General features: G+C 37.8%; 1 protein-coding gene across 3 annotated transcripts in view; it reads right to left on the bottom strand.

Annotated features, from left to right (window-relative positions):
* Positions 1–17,075, bottom strand: part of SAMD5 (sterile alpha motif domain containing 5) — a 50,728-nt gene that overhangs the window by 31,452 nt on the left and 2,201 nt on the right. The gene's annotated exons all lie outside the window — the stretch shown is intronic.

The following is a 17,075-nucleotide window of genomic DNA, read 5'->3' as shown; positions in this document are numbered from 1 at the left end:
GTTCCAAATTCCTAGCCATTCCTAACTACTTTTTTCTCCGTAAGTCATTTTTTTTTTCCATGTGTAAATTTTGCTTAAATGTAAAACTTAACATATGTAAAAGAACAGCTGGGCCTGAGATAAACTGATGTCCTTCTGAAATGGGCACATCTCTTCCATGGGCATTATCATGGGTGGTCCAGTGTCAGTCTAAGTAGTGGTGGAGCTGGATTTGGATTTTGTTGTTACTATAGTAACCTTCAGTGCAGCAGGGACTTCCAGCTCCTCTAGAAGTGGATTCCAGCCAACTTGTTCTATGAAGCCTGGGGTGACAGAGTTTTCCTGAGTGCTCCTGCTCCACCCTCTCTCTGCAGTACCTGCACACCTGTGTAACTGCGGGTGCTGCTCTGTGTGCTCACATTCTTCCCCCAGCTTGGGACTTGTTGCTCCAGGGGTGTCTCACATGGGAGTCAAGAAGGTTCTTCCTCTGCTCCAGCTTCTGTCTTTGAAGGACTCTGCACTGGAGCTTCAGGGATGAGACTCTCAGTAATCCTACTTGATTCCACCCCTGACTGACTGCCAATCTCCACCTTGAATTGATGTGGGTCTTGGATTCAGCCTGATCCTTTCAGCTATGGCATACCATCACATTGTATCGTTCAGATCCTGGGTATAAGTGGATTTCCTAGGTCTCCCCTAGTACAGATGGGATTCATTTAGGGTCAGCACGGGGCAAGGAAAGCATCTTTTTTTTTTTTTTTTTTTTTTTTTTGGAAATATCTACCCAAATAGCTGCCAATTTTTATCTGGGTCAGGTGTTTGGGCAGGTTTCTTGTTTACTGAGCCCCCACCTCTAAGTTTTTGTGTCCTATGACAGGAAGTCCCAGACTCTGGTGGATTTTGTGCATATTTTCCAGGGGTAACTGATCACCACCTGTGTACATGCCCAGCTTAGAATCTGTCTGGGTTTCCTGCTCTGCCCCTAATAGTTCTCATAATACCCACTGGAGGCCTGTTATAAAGATCTGGCATGAAGATACAAATCTTTGTACCTGTGGTTCCTGGGAATTCAAATTGTCATGCTAACCCATAGCGGCCTTTAAAAATTCACAAAAACTTTAGTTGTTTTTCTCAAATCTACTTTGATGGTTGTTAACCCTCCCCCTTGGGCTCTGCCAAAAACACAACAAAGACTCGCCCTTCTCTCAACTGAATTTAGATCACCTGGCTGCCTTTGTACCTCAGGTCTCTGGGGGGACAGAACAAGTGGCATTGTAGACTATTCATCTTTTTCTCATTGCTAACATGGGAGGGATGTTTTCTTGGGGCTGTCTGTGACCTATGTGAAAAGCAAAACTCGAGAGTTGAATACCCTATAAAATCAGCTACTAATCCTAGAGGACATTACAGTATAACAAATATTTTCTCATAATTTCCAAACTCCCCTTTCCTTCTTTTCAACACAATAAAACCACTGTTTGGTATATGCATCTTTCACTCACACTCCGATGTTTTCAAGGTATCCCAGGCCTATTCCCATTAAAACACACATGATTTCACAGATGGAACACGGCCCAGTCTTACTGGAGCTGTCTAATATACTAATTCCTCAGCACAGGTTAATTTCCTCTTTCACAATTAAGGCTTGAGAACAAGGAGTCTGTTTCCCTATGTTCATAATTGTTACTAACTGAATTTTAAATATTTGTTCTCAATTTTAATAGCAAAATAAGACCATTCAAATGCATGATCTATGCAGAGCGGATACTTATTAGAAATGATTAAGTACATTAAAAAATCAAGCTTTATATATGCCCCCCTCCCCCCCCCAAAAAAAAAGCATTTTTTAAAGCGATTTTTTCCTGGGAGACTTGTTTATGACACAGTGTAGCCACACACATGATTAAGGTATTAAGACATTGATTCCCCTGCAAATGCCCACATCTAACAAAACCAGCCTGGAGACTTCATAATCACATTTTTGTTTATTTTTTAATTTAATTTGGAGATGTGGAACTTCAGTCTGGACATTGCACAATCACATTTTTGTTTATTTATTTATTTTATATTCAATTTGAGGACTTGGAACTTAAAACAGGACTAGTCACTAGCTAACTTTATCTACCAAAATGACTTACAACTGTTTCCAAATCCGACTCCAGATGTCAAATAAGTCATTCTGACACTTCAAAAACTGCTGGAGGTCAAAAAGCAATACCAACTAACTTCTATACTTAGTCTAAGTAAGAAAAGAATCATTTTATTAAATGGCTGCTGGCTCTAAGTTATTTTCCATCTTTAATCTTAAAAGCCTTGGATCTTAAGAATATATCAAATTAAACTAGTAAAGTGTTGATTTAGAGAAGATTTTATATTGTAAAAGTTCCTGAAGACCCAAACCAAAGAAAACCAATATTCTTTTGTACAGTGGGTACCACAGTAGTAATCATACATTGCCAATAAAGACTGATAACTTTCTCATCCTACAGAGAACATGGAACAAGAGGCTGGATGCTCAAGTTTAACAACATGAACTTCTGTTACCAAATTAGTGTGATTTCATTTATAGATGACTTTTTCTTCATACCTCCTATTGTCCGTCAGTACTTATACTACATATTGAAAGAATGAAGGAATTCCCTTCATCTTAAATCAAATATAAAATATGGATTCATTCTACCATAACATCTTTGAAATTTAAACTAATTAGTATGCCATCAAAATTTTTTTTACAAAGCAATAAAATCTCTAAGACATATCCATTCCCTATCTCACACCTATTTTTCACCAAGAGATAGTTCCCAAATCCCATGATGCAATGGTTTTAGGGAGAACTGCACAATGATGAGGCCCTTGGCTCTGGGGGCTGTATAAATGGTTTCCAAATGAAATTTACTAGTTGAGTGACTTTGCATAAGTTGCCCAAACTCTTTTAGCTTCATTTTCCTCATGTATAAAATAGGGATGACAAGAATAACTTCGACTTTAGAGGAGTGTCACAAGACATGAACAAAATAGTGTAGGAAATACACTAATGTCCATCTCCTGTTGGAAATAATAATAAATAAACATCTCTGTTGTTATGATTTGGCAAATTTAAGGCTGTTGTCTAACTTGCCCAACTCTGACTTAAAAAGTGAATCTAGGTGGGGATGAAAAATAGTAATCTTTCTATATTCCACAAAGAGAGTAAAGGAGGTGACTCAAAGCCGAGAAGGCCCCTCCAGATGTGAGGAGAAAAGCCAACAATTAATTAACATATGGTCAAGTGCAGAATAATTCTAATTATCACAATTAATGAAATCAAAGCACAATGAAAAAAATTTCAAAATACAGCTTCAGTTCATTGTTCAGCTCTTGCTTTTTCAATTTTCCAGCTTTCAGTTAAAAAAAGAAATCATTCCCCCTTTCTCCACAATGCACTTGTAATATAATTTAGCATGCGTATCTTAGCACAGCCATGTTGGGGATGATGGACCATACTGTACTTCCTGTCAACAAATCCATCTAAAAAGGCCCCAGCAGGTCAGCTGGATCATTGACATACTGTTTTAATAAATGATCATAAGATTCAATTAACTACCATTTTCAAGGTGAGTATATTCATCCATATAAGGATCAGAGATAAAAACACTGACCCAAATTCCTATGCCAAAAAGTGGCAGTAAAAACTGATTTAAAATAACATAACAATAAAACTCAAAGTTAATTTCTCCAATTTAACTCTCTCTTTCACCCCTCTGCAACAAAGTGGGTCTCAAAGAGTAAATGAATTTGTAAACCCTCAGGCTCAGCCCTGGGTACAATAGGCATATCCTGCTACCCTGCATTTGTTTTCCTACCATACAAGCCTAAGCAAGCTAGAGATACATTTTATGTGATCCAAATGGAAAATAATCCCATGCTTTCATTAGATGCCCATAAATGACAGTGACTTGGATGTAAATAACATTGAATTATCAATTTCTTCTCCCACATGAGGTGGAGATACTTTGCACCTTAACCTGATCCTGCAGGAAGCAAGTCCCATCTATTGCTCTGTGGGGAATTTTTTTATGTAAAATATTTTCCCTTCATAAAGCTCATCTATAGTTTTATTACTTTCTGGCCATGAAAATATTGCTACTACTTAAAGCAGTACTATTTTTGTCAATCAAGAGCTTCCCAGAGGAGCCTTCATAATACAGCAGTGTTGACTTCTGCGTTGATACATGGTTACTTTAAAGTGGCTGTATCTTTATTGCATGATTGATGGCCAGCTTGGGAAGTGTTGGGTGTATCCATTTCTGCAAACTCAGCTGAGTGCAGCACCTGATTTATTATCTTCTCCAGAAACATTCTATTCCTACACCCCATTTTTAATCCTTGCTTCAATTACTTTTTTAGAAAAAAAAATCCATCCATTTGACCCTTTCATTGTATGTTTAAATGCAAATCAAGGTTTGTTAAATTAATACTTCTTTCAGAGTTTTCCAATTTCATCTGTGTTACACATTGGGCTATTCTTGCTATGCAAAGCCAAAGATTCCATTTAAAATGAATGCCAATTTGATTTCTTTTATAAGGGTTTTCAATTTGATATAGACAGGGACTCCTCGCCAGATGCCATATCTTCCACTAAGGCTACGAGAGTGGGTAAGGGTCAAAAAGGGAACAGACGACTGTGGGGAAGCGAAGGATGGGAAATGTGGGAAAGGAAAGGAGAAGAATATGTTTCCAGAATCCAGGAGTTTCCTAAACTATGCTTGGAGAAAGAAAAGACCCTTTTGCTATGAAAACAGTAAAATAAACAGAGATATAGGCTAACCCTTTACCCACTTCAGAGTCTCCACCCCCTTGTTCAAAAACAAAATTTCTATACAAGACAAGAATACTAAATTATTACCTCCAATTACATGGCTGTTGCCTTTCGGGTATGGAAACTGCTAGTCTCTATACCTGTCTAGACAGACACCATCACTTCCAAAAAATTATTGGCAGGAAGTCAAATGTAATAACATCATGGAAATAATTGATGAACTGGTTACACAACTAAGGGTAAGGTTCAAACATTATTCATGACAGAAAAGATATAATGTAGAAGAGTGTAATCATGTCCTGGGAGAAAGATTAATATAAATTCCTGTGCTCACAGGTTGATTCAAGAGACATTTCATGTTTTACTTTACCAGAGCTATGTGAGAACAGTTTAATCTTAGGAAATCAATTAATGTCCATCTCAACAGGAGATATAATAAGGAAAAAAAAACTTATTTTCAAGTTGCTAAGAAGACATTTTGTATAATTAAATATCCACTCCCAGTGAAGATTCTTACAAAATTAGAAAAAGAAGGATGTTTTCTTTACATTGTGAAGGATGTTTTCTTTACTGTCCTAAACTGAGAGCCAATAAAAATAATAGCAAAATACTGGCATTTTCATTAGAATTTGCAATAGGATGAGGAGGCCTAATTGTATTTATTATTTAACACTATTTTATAAATTCTAGCCAACAAGATAACACCAGAACAAAGATATAAGAGCTATAATTTCTGTAAAATAGGGGATACATTTATTGTGTGTATAATTATGTATAACATTAGAGCTTTAGATTATATTATGTACCATAATAAATTAGAGACTGATTACAGAGCTAAATGTTAAAAAAAGAAACAATAAAAATAAAAGATGTATATATGTGTGCATATATATATGTGTGTGTATAGATATATACACACAAAAACACTAACTGTGGCTTAGTGAAGGGATTCATAAATATAATTGCAATTGCACAAATAGGATTGATTATGCTTAATTAAAAAAGGAAAATCTACAAGGCAAATGATAAATAGCAAAACATTTACAATGGTGGAACAGAAAAAAAAGTTATTCTTGTTAAAGATTTTTTTAATTGTGAAAAGAATGCATCTCAACTGAATGGCAAGGAGATGAACATTTAGGATATGGATTTCATCTAGAGAAAAACTTTGTTTATTAAGGTATGCACAATGCATAAATATCAGCCAGATGTTTAGTATGACTGCAGTGTGTCAGGTATTGCATGAGACCCTTCTTGTGAATGCCTCATTAATTCATCACAAAAGCCTTAAGAAGCAGGTAATAGTATATGCATTTTATAAATGAGGCAATTCAGGTTCAGAGAGATTAAGTAACTTGTTCCAATTAAGGTTAAATAAAATATTCTATCTCAATTCTGAGTCTGTAATAGCTATAGTTCTCTAGCTTGGAAGAAACAGCTACAAAATTCCTGATAAGGTATAATATATAAGAATTTTAAATTTCTGCATATCCAAAAAGCTATAAAATTCTAAACTAAACATATTCTTTTTGAGAGACAAATTTCTGCAACTTCTGTGAAGTAATGATTATTGTCCTCAGTACACGAATACCTCTTGCAAAACAAGTAGAAGTAGTGTAAGACCAGTAGAAAAAATAAGCAAGTACTATGAACAGGCAATACATGACATTAAAAAAACCCACAGACATCAAATTATATAAACTAATAGTCTTAATACAATTTAAATAATGCCAAAATTTCATTTCTCAAAGTTGACATGCTCAAATAATGAAAATTATAATAGTCAATAATATAGGTAGGGGCTGGGGTTGTGGCTCAGTGGTAGAGCATTTCTCTAGCATGTGTGAGGCATTGGGTTTGATTCTCAGCACCAAATACAAATAAAGATCCATCAACAACTAACAAAATATTAAAATAATAATGATAATAATAATATAGGTAATAATGTGAAAATAATTAATGTAAATTGTTTCCAATCCAATAAGAGAATGCCTAAATTAATTATGATTGACCTGAGATAGAAAATTTCTTGGATGAAAATCATTTTTTCCAAGTGGCAGAAAAATGAGGAAATGTTGGCTAAATGGTATAAAGTTTCAATTAGACAGAATGAATAAATTCTGGAGCTCCCTCATACAGAACTGGGATTATAGTTAATAAAATGTATTGTATACTTGAAAACTGCTAAGAGATTAGAGCTTAAGTAAATCTTTTTACCATAAAAACATGATAAATATGTGAGGTGATAAACAAAGCTAATTAGCTTGACTTAATCATTTCATAATAAACACATATGTCAAAACATCACACTGTACACTATACAAAATATACATAATTTTTATTTGTTAATGGTATCTTAATAAAGCTGTGGAAAAATCATTTTTCAAATAATACCTGCTGACACAAAAATAACCTGACCCTTATTCTCACACAATGTGATATAAGTTTAGTGCATGAGTAAAAAAAAAATATTCTGACACATAAATATTTTTAAAGGAATACAGAATAACATTAGATGTTTCAATATAGGCCGTATAAAATTTCTCTTGGTCCAGTTAATTTTTCTCCCAATTTTCTCAATTCAGAGTGTTTGCTGTTTTCCAACAGAAATACCTTTAAAATTTTGTTATAAACATTTATTTGCTATCAGTGGAGGACACCTTAAATGTGGACAGATCTTTTAGAGTTTACAAAGCAACTTCATATATATTATGCCATTAAATTCATACTAAAAGGCTGTAAGAAAAACATGGGCTCTACATAAGAAAAAAACTTCTTCATATCTTGTACTAACAAAGCATAGGGAAGGGCTCACCCCAGTTGTAGACAGGAAGGAGTTCTTGAAAACAGAGTAATACCTTTCATTAGGAAAATGCTGTACTAACAATTCAGTGACATTCTAAACAATGTCACTGACAAGACACGTTTCTCATGGGGGGGGGTGTCTTTTGCTGGCCTAAATAACTGCGGCTCTTAGTATCCGTTGGGTTTCGATGATCTGCACTAAGATTTGAATTGGCGTCTCTCATTACCTGTCCTTCAATAAGCACTATAGTATCAATGGAAGTTAATTCAGAGTCCCCAGTTACAGAGTTGACCCCAAGCCACACACTTGGTTATGCAAGGACAATTTTGGACAATAAGTCTGTAAAGCTACTGTACCTCCTTGCATACTCTTGAGTTAAGCAGTGAACTTGAAATAATGATAGCACCATGATTTGTAAAAAATAAAAAAAGAAACCAGCATTTGGATAACTTCACTTCTTTCTTATATTAGTTTTACTTGTGTTGAAAACTTTAAACAGTAAAACAGAATACAAACAGCAAAGTGCAAAAATTTCAATGCAAATTCTATTCAATAGAAGAAATTATTTTTACTAAATTTGAATCCTTTTAAAATTTAAGTGAATTCCTTCTTTCAATTGTTCATTTTTTAAAAACAAAAGAAGGAATTAAGAAAATAATAAACACTGCATATTACATGACTATTACTTAAAATAATTTTGTCAAATAATGGTAGGTATTAAACAGTGGCATATTCTGGGTGTCAAATAGGTATGCCTCTATTATTACTTTCTTGGGGAAAAAAAATCTTAAACTTTGTCACATGTGGTCATTATGATTTTGGTTAAGTCAAAAATTGTGGATGCATAATTATGATTGTAATGCATTCCACTATTGTCATGTATGTAAGAAATTTTTTTAAAAGTTTAAAAAAATAAATACGTACCAATTGTCTTTCTTTCTGACATGCTCCAAATAAAATAGGTCTTATTTTGTTTGTATTTATAACTTTATGGAAATGTAACAGTAAGCTTTTTAGAGAGCCCTAGACCATTTATGTCAATTAGAAGCAGTAATGAAATCTTTAAACTATTAGATATCACTTAGCCTTTATGTAAGACAGATCATATGCTTAATGCCTTTTGGCATGATCCCCAGTTATGGCCCTTAATTGTTTATTTCTGTAGTACTGGGTTTAATTTCTAGTACTACAGGCAAGTGCTCTGCCTCCCAGTTCCCCTTTTTACTTTGAGACAGGGTCTCTCTGAGTTGCCCAGTCTGGCTCTGATCTTGAGATCCTCCTGCCTCAGCCTCTTCAGAAGCTGGGATTACAGGCATGTGTCACCATGCCTGTCCCTTAATATTTCTTATATTGACTAAGAAAAAGATTTCCCTCCTTTTCTTCCTAGGTTTCCACAAGTCCAAATCAGTGGTTGATCTGAAGCAGCATTATTTCACAAAACTTAGAAAAGAACTCTTAAAAATCTTTCAGCTCAGTAATGCTGGTGGTAAAAACAAGTCTTTGCTGTAGCCAAGGACTCACTGTTGGCTCTAACCCTACATAGGTTGTGACCTTGAGAAACTATGACCCATCATGGTTTCTGACTGTTATGATTTAGATATGTGGTGTCCCCCAAAAGCTCATGTGTGGGTCACCGGGTCATGTCTGTTTGGTATATATTTTGTCCTTGGTGAGAGAATCTTTCTGTTTTCTGGTGGCCATGTCCTGAGCCACTTTCCTCCACCACACTCTTCCACCATGATGTTCTGCCACACCTTGGGCCCAGAGTAATGGAGCCAGCTATCTATGGACTGAGACCTCGGAAACTGTGAGCCCCCAAATAAACTTTTAATCCTCTAAAATTGTTCTTGTCAGGTCTTTTGGTCACAGAAGGAAAAAAAGCTGACAAAAACATGTGTCTTACTACCTTAGACAGTACCCTACTCCTAGGAGAAGGAAGCCTTAATTCTGTACCCCTGACTTGAGCATCGTTTTAGTCAAGAGACTAGAAGGAAAAATGAGTTCAACTATGACTACTTTAAGACCGGACATAACAATGTAGGGAAGAGAGTTGTCTAGGAACAGCAGGACAAGCAAATACAAAGGCCTATGAACCTTCTTGCACTTTCCCAATTCTGAGTAACCCACCCCACGGGCATCACAGTTTTTTCCTGTCTGTGCAGTTTACCTGATTCTTCCCCAGCAGCACCATAGGCACTTTGCAGCTATTTCCTACTGGGGAAGACCATCCCTGTGTCTTGTTCTTCACAAATGCTAGGAAACTGACTTCTGTATTCTGAAAAGCGTTTGGAGGAGTTTCCATATTTGCAAACATGGATGCACACTTTAAAGGTTTAAAAATAGGAAAAGATGATAAATATCATAAAATCCAAAAACCAGTTTGTAAGTCCTAACAAGAGTAGTGAGATTCCATTCTCTATTTCACATTTTACTTAATGTCATTATTCTCAATTGACTGATTTTATTCCAAATTACTTTAAGTATTTACCCCAAACCAAATCTACCTGAGGACAAGGGCTTGCCACCACTGTAGATGGGCATGAAGTTCTAGAAATGCTCTAAGTAATGGCAACAATGTTATCTTCCAAGTGATTGTTTTTAAAAAATTGCAACATAATTTTGCTTATTTAAATTCTGTAATTGTTTTTACTGACTTTTAAAATTTTTTCTAATTAGTTATACATGAAGTAGAATGCATTTTGACACATTATTCATAAATGGAATATAACTTCTCATTCTTTGGGTTGTACATGATGTAGAAATACACTGGTCATGTAATCATATATGCACATAGGGTAATAATGTCTGATTCATTCTACTATCTTTCCTACCTCCATGCCCCCTCCCCTCCCTTTATTCCCCTCTGTCTAATCCAAAGTACCTCTATTCTTCCCTAGCACCCTCCTTATTGTGGAATCAGCACCTGCATATGGAGAAAAGATTCAGCCTTTGGTTTGAGGGGATTGATTTATTTCACTTATCATTTAAATTCTCCAGCTCTATCCATTTACCAATAAATGCTATAATTTCCAGAATGTTTTTATTTTTTAAAATAATTTTCATTATTGTATTCTCAGGTATATAGAAATGACTAGGCATCACATTACTTATACTAAAACTCTACTATGGATTTAGTTCCAAACACCCATATCATTAGGAATGAGACTTGGTTCAGTGGGCTCCTCTGTATATGCTTTATATAGTAAATATAGATCACATGCTAGATAGAGCTGTGGTGTCTAGGTAAACCTCAGCACAGGGCTAGCTGGAGCTAACACAAGTGAGCACTTACCGTGAGCCAGGCTATCCACCTAGCAAATGCTCTTTTCTCAACCCTGTTAGTAAAGCCTACCAGAAGCAATTGGTTTGCAGCTGGCAAGGGCAGCAGTACACTTCCACTGTGTAACCACAGAAGTACATCCACTCTCCAGATGTATTTCACAATTTAGTTCCCAGAGACCTTGGTCACCTTTCCTTTCCATGGGGTCTCCCACGGTTCCATTACCATGATGACTTTAGGCTGCTTGGACCTAGTAAGCAAGATGAAGTGACCACCCTTGACTTATTGGTATGACAGTTTGCATGTCAGAAAGTGGTAGATAAACCTGATAGACTCAGGGCCTTCCACCTCAGTGAATTTTCAGGGATCCAGTGGTGGGGAGCATAATAAGAGACCCTTTCTAAAGTGAAGAATAAAGTTGTTGCATCTGACCTCCTACAACAACCAAGAAGGAAGCACAATGTCTAATGTGCCTCTATTTGGAGGCCACATCTTCATTTGAAAGTGCTACTTCAGCCCACTTACTGTGTGACCCAAAAAGCTGCCAGTTCTGAGTGAGTGAGGCCCAGAACAACAGAAGGCTCTGCTGCAGGCCCAAGCTGCAGTTGGAGCTGTTTTGCCACTTGGGTCACATGATCTAGCAGACCTAGTGGTGCTTGAGGTGTCAGTAGCAGATACAGGGATGCTGTTTGTAGCCTTTGGCAGGCCTGTCTAGGTGAACCTAGGTGCAGGTCCTTAGGATTTTAGAGCAAGGCTCTTTGCCCTAAAAGTTCTGCTAAGACCTTGATCTTGGACTTGTAGCCTCCAAAACTGTGAGAGAACACATTTCTGTTGTTTCAAACACCCAGTTTGTGGAACATGTTGGGGCAGCTCTAGGCAAGTGTTACAAATTTTGATCTAGTAAATTAATGAGTGTGAGCTCATCTAATCTCCATAACTACCCTATGAGGTAGTCACTAGTGAGGACCCCTTTTTTTTCCACAGAGGAGCCAAGGGTGATCTAGTATGGATCAGAGCTGGGATATGAACTTTGCAGTCTGGATCTGAGCCTGTACTCATAACCACCACCCTGTGGTGTCAGAAAGCGTAATCTCAATGCACAGAATTGATCTCACCTGGATGAATCCTATGACCTGCCAGACCTCACAGAAACCATGTTTGCTTGAGTTTGGGAGACCAACATCATCATGGCTCTCAGCACATTATTACTGAGGGTAGGAGTTAGGTGTAGGAAGAGTAGGTGAATGCTTAGTGTGCAATTCGAGAGGCACTGAGGATACCTGTACATACTTGAAATTTCATGATAAGGAATTTTGTTAATAATGGCTGGATGTCTAGTATCACCTGGAGAGCAAGCACCTCTTTATCTGTGCACCCTGAGCTCCTAACCTACCTCACACTTCTCCTGGCCCTGCTATAGACATCTTCTTATGAATGTCCTGCAGGATCAGCACTTTTTCTGAAATGTTTTTATTAGTGTATTATAGTCATGCATAAAAGTAGGATTCATTATGACCTAATCATATATAGTCCATGCTATATATGGTTGAGCCATACTTGGCTCAACTTTAATCCAAAGTGTTTTCTCTTTCCTTCTCCTCTTGCCTCCCCCATTCCCTTCTCCTCAATCCTCTTCCTCTATTCCAATGATCTCCCCTCTGTTTTCATGAGATCAGAGCCACACACACACACACACACACACACACACACACACTTTGTTTTCCTTTACTTTACTCTAGCTATTGTATGTGAGAAAAAACATTTGATGTCTGACCTTCTGAGTCTATCTTATTTCACTTAGCATGATGTTCTTCAATTCCATCCATTTACCAGCAAATGCCATAATTTTATTCGTCATGGCTGAGTAAAACTCCATTGTGTGTATGTATCACATTTTCTCAATTCATTCATCTGTTGACAAGCACCTGAGCTAGTTCCATAACTTGCCAATTGTGAATTAGGCTGCTACAAGCACTGATGTACCTGGATTACTAGAGTTTGCTGATTTTAGTTCTTTTGAATAAATTCCAAGGAGTGGGAATAGCTGGGTCATATGGTTGTTCTAGTCCTAGGCTTTTAAGGAATCCTCCATACTGCTTTCCCAAGTGGTTGTAATAATTTGCAGTCCCACCAACAATGTTTCAGTGCACCATTTCCCCTACATCGTTGCCAGAATTTATTATGATTTGTATCCTTAAAGACTGCCATTTGAACTGAGGACCAGCACTTTAATTCCCAGTCCTTCTCCAATAACACTTAAGAAATAAACATGTTTTGACTTTTAACTTCATCTTTCATTACCTTTACTCAAGTTCTCACCAAAGTTGAACTTTTGTTAACATTTGAAAGGAACACAAGTGTAAAATTCTCTAACCTCTGAGGTTTGTAGAACTAACATTTAACTTTGATATAATGTAACTACTTCAGGCCAAATCCTGGGTTAGGCCCTTCACATATAAACACACATCTGTCTAGCTCCCTGCAATCCCAATCCAAAAACCTAGCACATGGCACATGCTCAGTATTGGTAATTTGGGAGGATGGGTGTATGGATCAATGAACAATGGGTCGATGGACAGAGACAGATGAACAGACGGGAGGATGTCTGCAGGTCCACTTACACAGAAACTCCATACACAGAATCCACAGGAGCAAGAGAAAAGCAGCAGCCCCATCACCGCCCAAGCTCTTGTCTGTGTCCCATCCCTTCTTCCTACAGTTCTCCAATCAGGGACCAAAGACAAAACAGCCCATTAGGATCTAGGCTGAGGACACTTGAGGATCTTGATTGACCTGGGAAAATCTTAAGTTTGCCAGTCTCCAATCTGTCTTGGTAATATCATGAAGGCAGAAGGAATTCTTGGGAGAAGCAATATTATTATCATTTCAACTTCTGCCACGACCCTAGGCAGGTCTTCAAATGACAGAAGTGTGTCTGTTGCCGGCATTTCCCCTTTCTTTCTAAATCCTTCTTCTCTCCTCCATACAGAGAAGCCTTCGTGCTACCTCTGCATCTCTAAATTCCTCCATTCTAGGCTGTCCCTCCAGAGTATCCATAGAGAGCCCTATTACCATGGAGTCTTGTTAATTAGTTCATTTAGCACTAAGGTACAAATGAAGATTAACACTTCTCCAGCATTATTCAATAAGTCATACTAACTCAAATAGTTTCAGCTGATAGATGTGGCAAGAGGTACTTTCAGTCCAGAAGCCTAGAAGCCTGCTCTACCTCCTACCTCCCTGGGGCCTGCACTCTACCATTTCAAGTGTGGAAAGAATCTTTAAAGCCCTGTACCATTCACGCCTACCCCAGACCCCTTCACAAGCATTGTTACACTTCATAGAACTCAATGAAACACCATGCATAACCTATAACCTGTGGTACAAGTATACGGCAAGGATGCCTTTCTCTGTGTAACTGTATTTAATTCTATGTGTTTTATTGCATAGTGTTTATATTTAGGCATGGTTATAAAAATCTGATCACAGCCACTAACATTTGTACATCAGTAATGTTCTCCTTTAACCTCGAATTCTCCCACTCCTCCCATACCTTCATTGTCTCCCTTTCTCTCACCACTGCCACGAACACTTAGACATGCTCCAGTTTCTCTCATTCTCAAACACAAGCCCACGGAACACTTCCCTTGACCTAAAGTCTCCCTTCTTCCTCCAGTGGCTTTAGATCCACCTTCTCAAACTCTATTTAAGAGAGGGGCATGCCCCATGTCTCCACTCTCATTGTCTATTGTAAAGGCCTTTGTTGGCATGGTTGCTATTTCACCAAGATATACTAGAATCTTTACCTGTTCTGACAAGTCACTTCCTCCTTGAAAACTGAGAGCTTCCAGTGGCTTCTAAACAGGACTTCTAAACAAGACTTCCTCCTCTTTTCCTCTGACCTTGCTGATCACCAGTCCCTGAAAATTAACCTGGGTACAACTGTTCCAATTCATCATTATTGCTCAATCTATTTTATCTCTGCTAAATCCCAAGATCTCTGAGGGCAGGCCTTCTGCATCCCATCAACCACAGTAACCTAGAGAGGTCATGGCATAGATAAGCTTGGTTTAAAAAATATATATATATACGTATAAAAATCTCTATTTGTAAAGGCAACCATCACAGTCAAAAAAGCTAGCTATAGAGCAGATGAGGGATTCATCTCCAATTTCAAAGCTGGTGCTCTTTCAAAGCTCCTGGTTTTCCAAAGCTAAAGACTCCCTTTGGGAAACAAGGAGAAACTTGCTTTTTAATTCCATATTAAATCACTGATTACTAAACCAAGAAACCTGAATAGTTACTGGAGCAAATCCTACAATCCATCCAGGTGACTCTTGGAAAAATGCTCTGATCATCCTTGATATAATCCACTTTTAAGCCATCTAATATTCTCACCAAAGCATAAAACCACAAGGATCAACAATGCAAATGACCATAAAGGAGGCTGGAGCCGATCTTCCAAGCAGAATTCCAAATGCACACAACAAATATTACACATGCTGATCATGACAGAGCCAAGGAATCTGGAAAAATTATAATGCAGATCACATTTTAAAGAAAAATTCCCTGCACTGCTTATGAGTGAATGAGGTGCATCAGGGAAAAAAAAACCCTAAATAATTTAAATCCACAACTTAGGAAGCAATGAATACACATGCAACAAATTCCAAATGAACAGGATCTTCTACTACACACCTCTATGCAGTTTCATGTCCTTTAATTATATTTTAATTTTTGGCAAAGTGAGTTATTCTTTCTTACAAGAAAGTTTGTCAGCTTTGATTTTTTTTGGGGGGGGGGGATCCCCAGCTGGAGCACCTATGAAGGAGGTAATGAAAACCCTTCTGCTCCCATTTTTATCCTTCTATCAGTTCAAGAAAGAGAATTAGTATGTACAGAAAGTGAACAGGCCATATCTTTATTAGCAAACATTATTGTATTTATATGAAAGTTGAATGAAATAATTCTTTACGTGGAAATTAAATAGCATAACAATGCAAGTGAAAATTTTCTTACATAAATCTAACTTATAAAAACGCACTGCTTTATCACTCTCTGATCTAGGCAGGAGTCCACAGTTTCAAAGCCTACAGTCAGACACTGCATATTCTTAAAATCCTTTACAGTTTCCAAGTTTGATATTTAGGCCTGTCTTTGGGTTAGTAAGGATCAGAACTAACACACATTACAGTGCCAACTCCTATCACCCAGGTCCTCAGCCTCCCACCTCTCCAGCTGTGTCACCTCACAGCTTTCCTGAAGACTAAGCAAGCCCTAGTGACACACCTTCCCTCTGCTGCCCTTTGTGGCCAGGACTTGAACTGCGCCCTCACCACATGCCCAGGTTCTTAACTGTCTCTCAGTCTAAGCCCACCTACATTCTGGTGGCAATTAATAACAAACATGGAGCTGGCTTGGCCCTCCTTTCTTCCAGGAGTAACTTCCTGTACGACTGACCAGGATCCCTCTATACCTAATGCTAACTGCTTTGGCAAATTGCATCCATTCTTGCTCTTGGCACACATGGATAGTACTGTCAGAGCAGGGAACTGGAACATATGTTTAAACGGAGGCCCACTGTCCTCCTGACCTGTCTTCTTAATAATAAAAACCAACTTATATTCTCAAGCAGGTTATTCCCTTACCTGCAAGATAATAGATGGATAATATCAAACCCTATATTTCCATCTGCTTATTACATAGCTTTCATTTGAACTTTCTTAAATCCAGGCATTATAACCAACACTTAAGAATATAAAGCAATTCAAGGGCCCCAGATGCCCACAAAACACTAGATCATCCCCATTTCCCCACCAGGGTGCTGTTTTCAGTCCCTGTCAGATGAGCATCCTTGCCATCATTTTCTCCCTGGGCTTATCCCAGTCTTGATTTTTCAAGTTGAGGTGTTTATTTTCCTGTGCAATCTAGTGAGGCTGGTTACCTATGCTGTTTATTTCCTGTCAAGTCAGGCCTCTGTGGACAGCTGCAGAAACCTCAACTGGACTAACCCAAGAGACAGAGGCAGAGCTCCAGGGTGAAACAGCACCTTCTGTTACCTAATTATTCAAAGCCCACTGCACATTTCAGCCTTGCTGGAAGAGCAGCTGTGAGCATTTCCAAGGTGCTCCCCACCCCTTCCCACCCCCTTGCAGAATCCTCTCTTGAAACTGAAATGTCACCTCAGACTCTCTAGAAGTAAGTCACAGTTG

This window comes from Spermophilus citellus (genome assembly GCF_964194105.1).
Source record: "Spermophilus citellus genome assembly, chromosome: 5".
NCBI lineage: Eukaryota > Metazoa > Chordata > Mammalia > Rodentia > Sciuridae > Spermophilus > Spermophilus citellus.
This window is presented reverse-complemented; position numbering and strand designations above follow the sequence as displayed.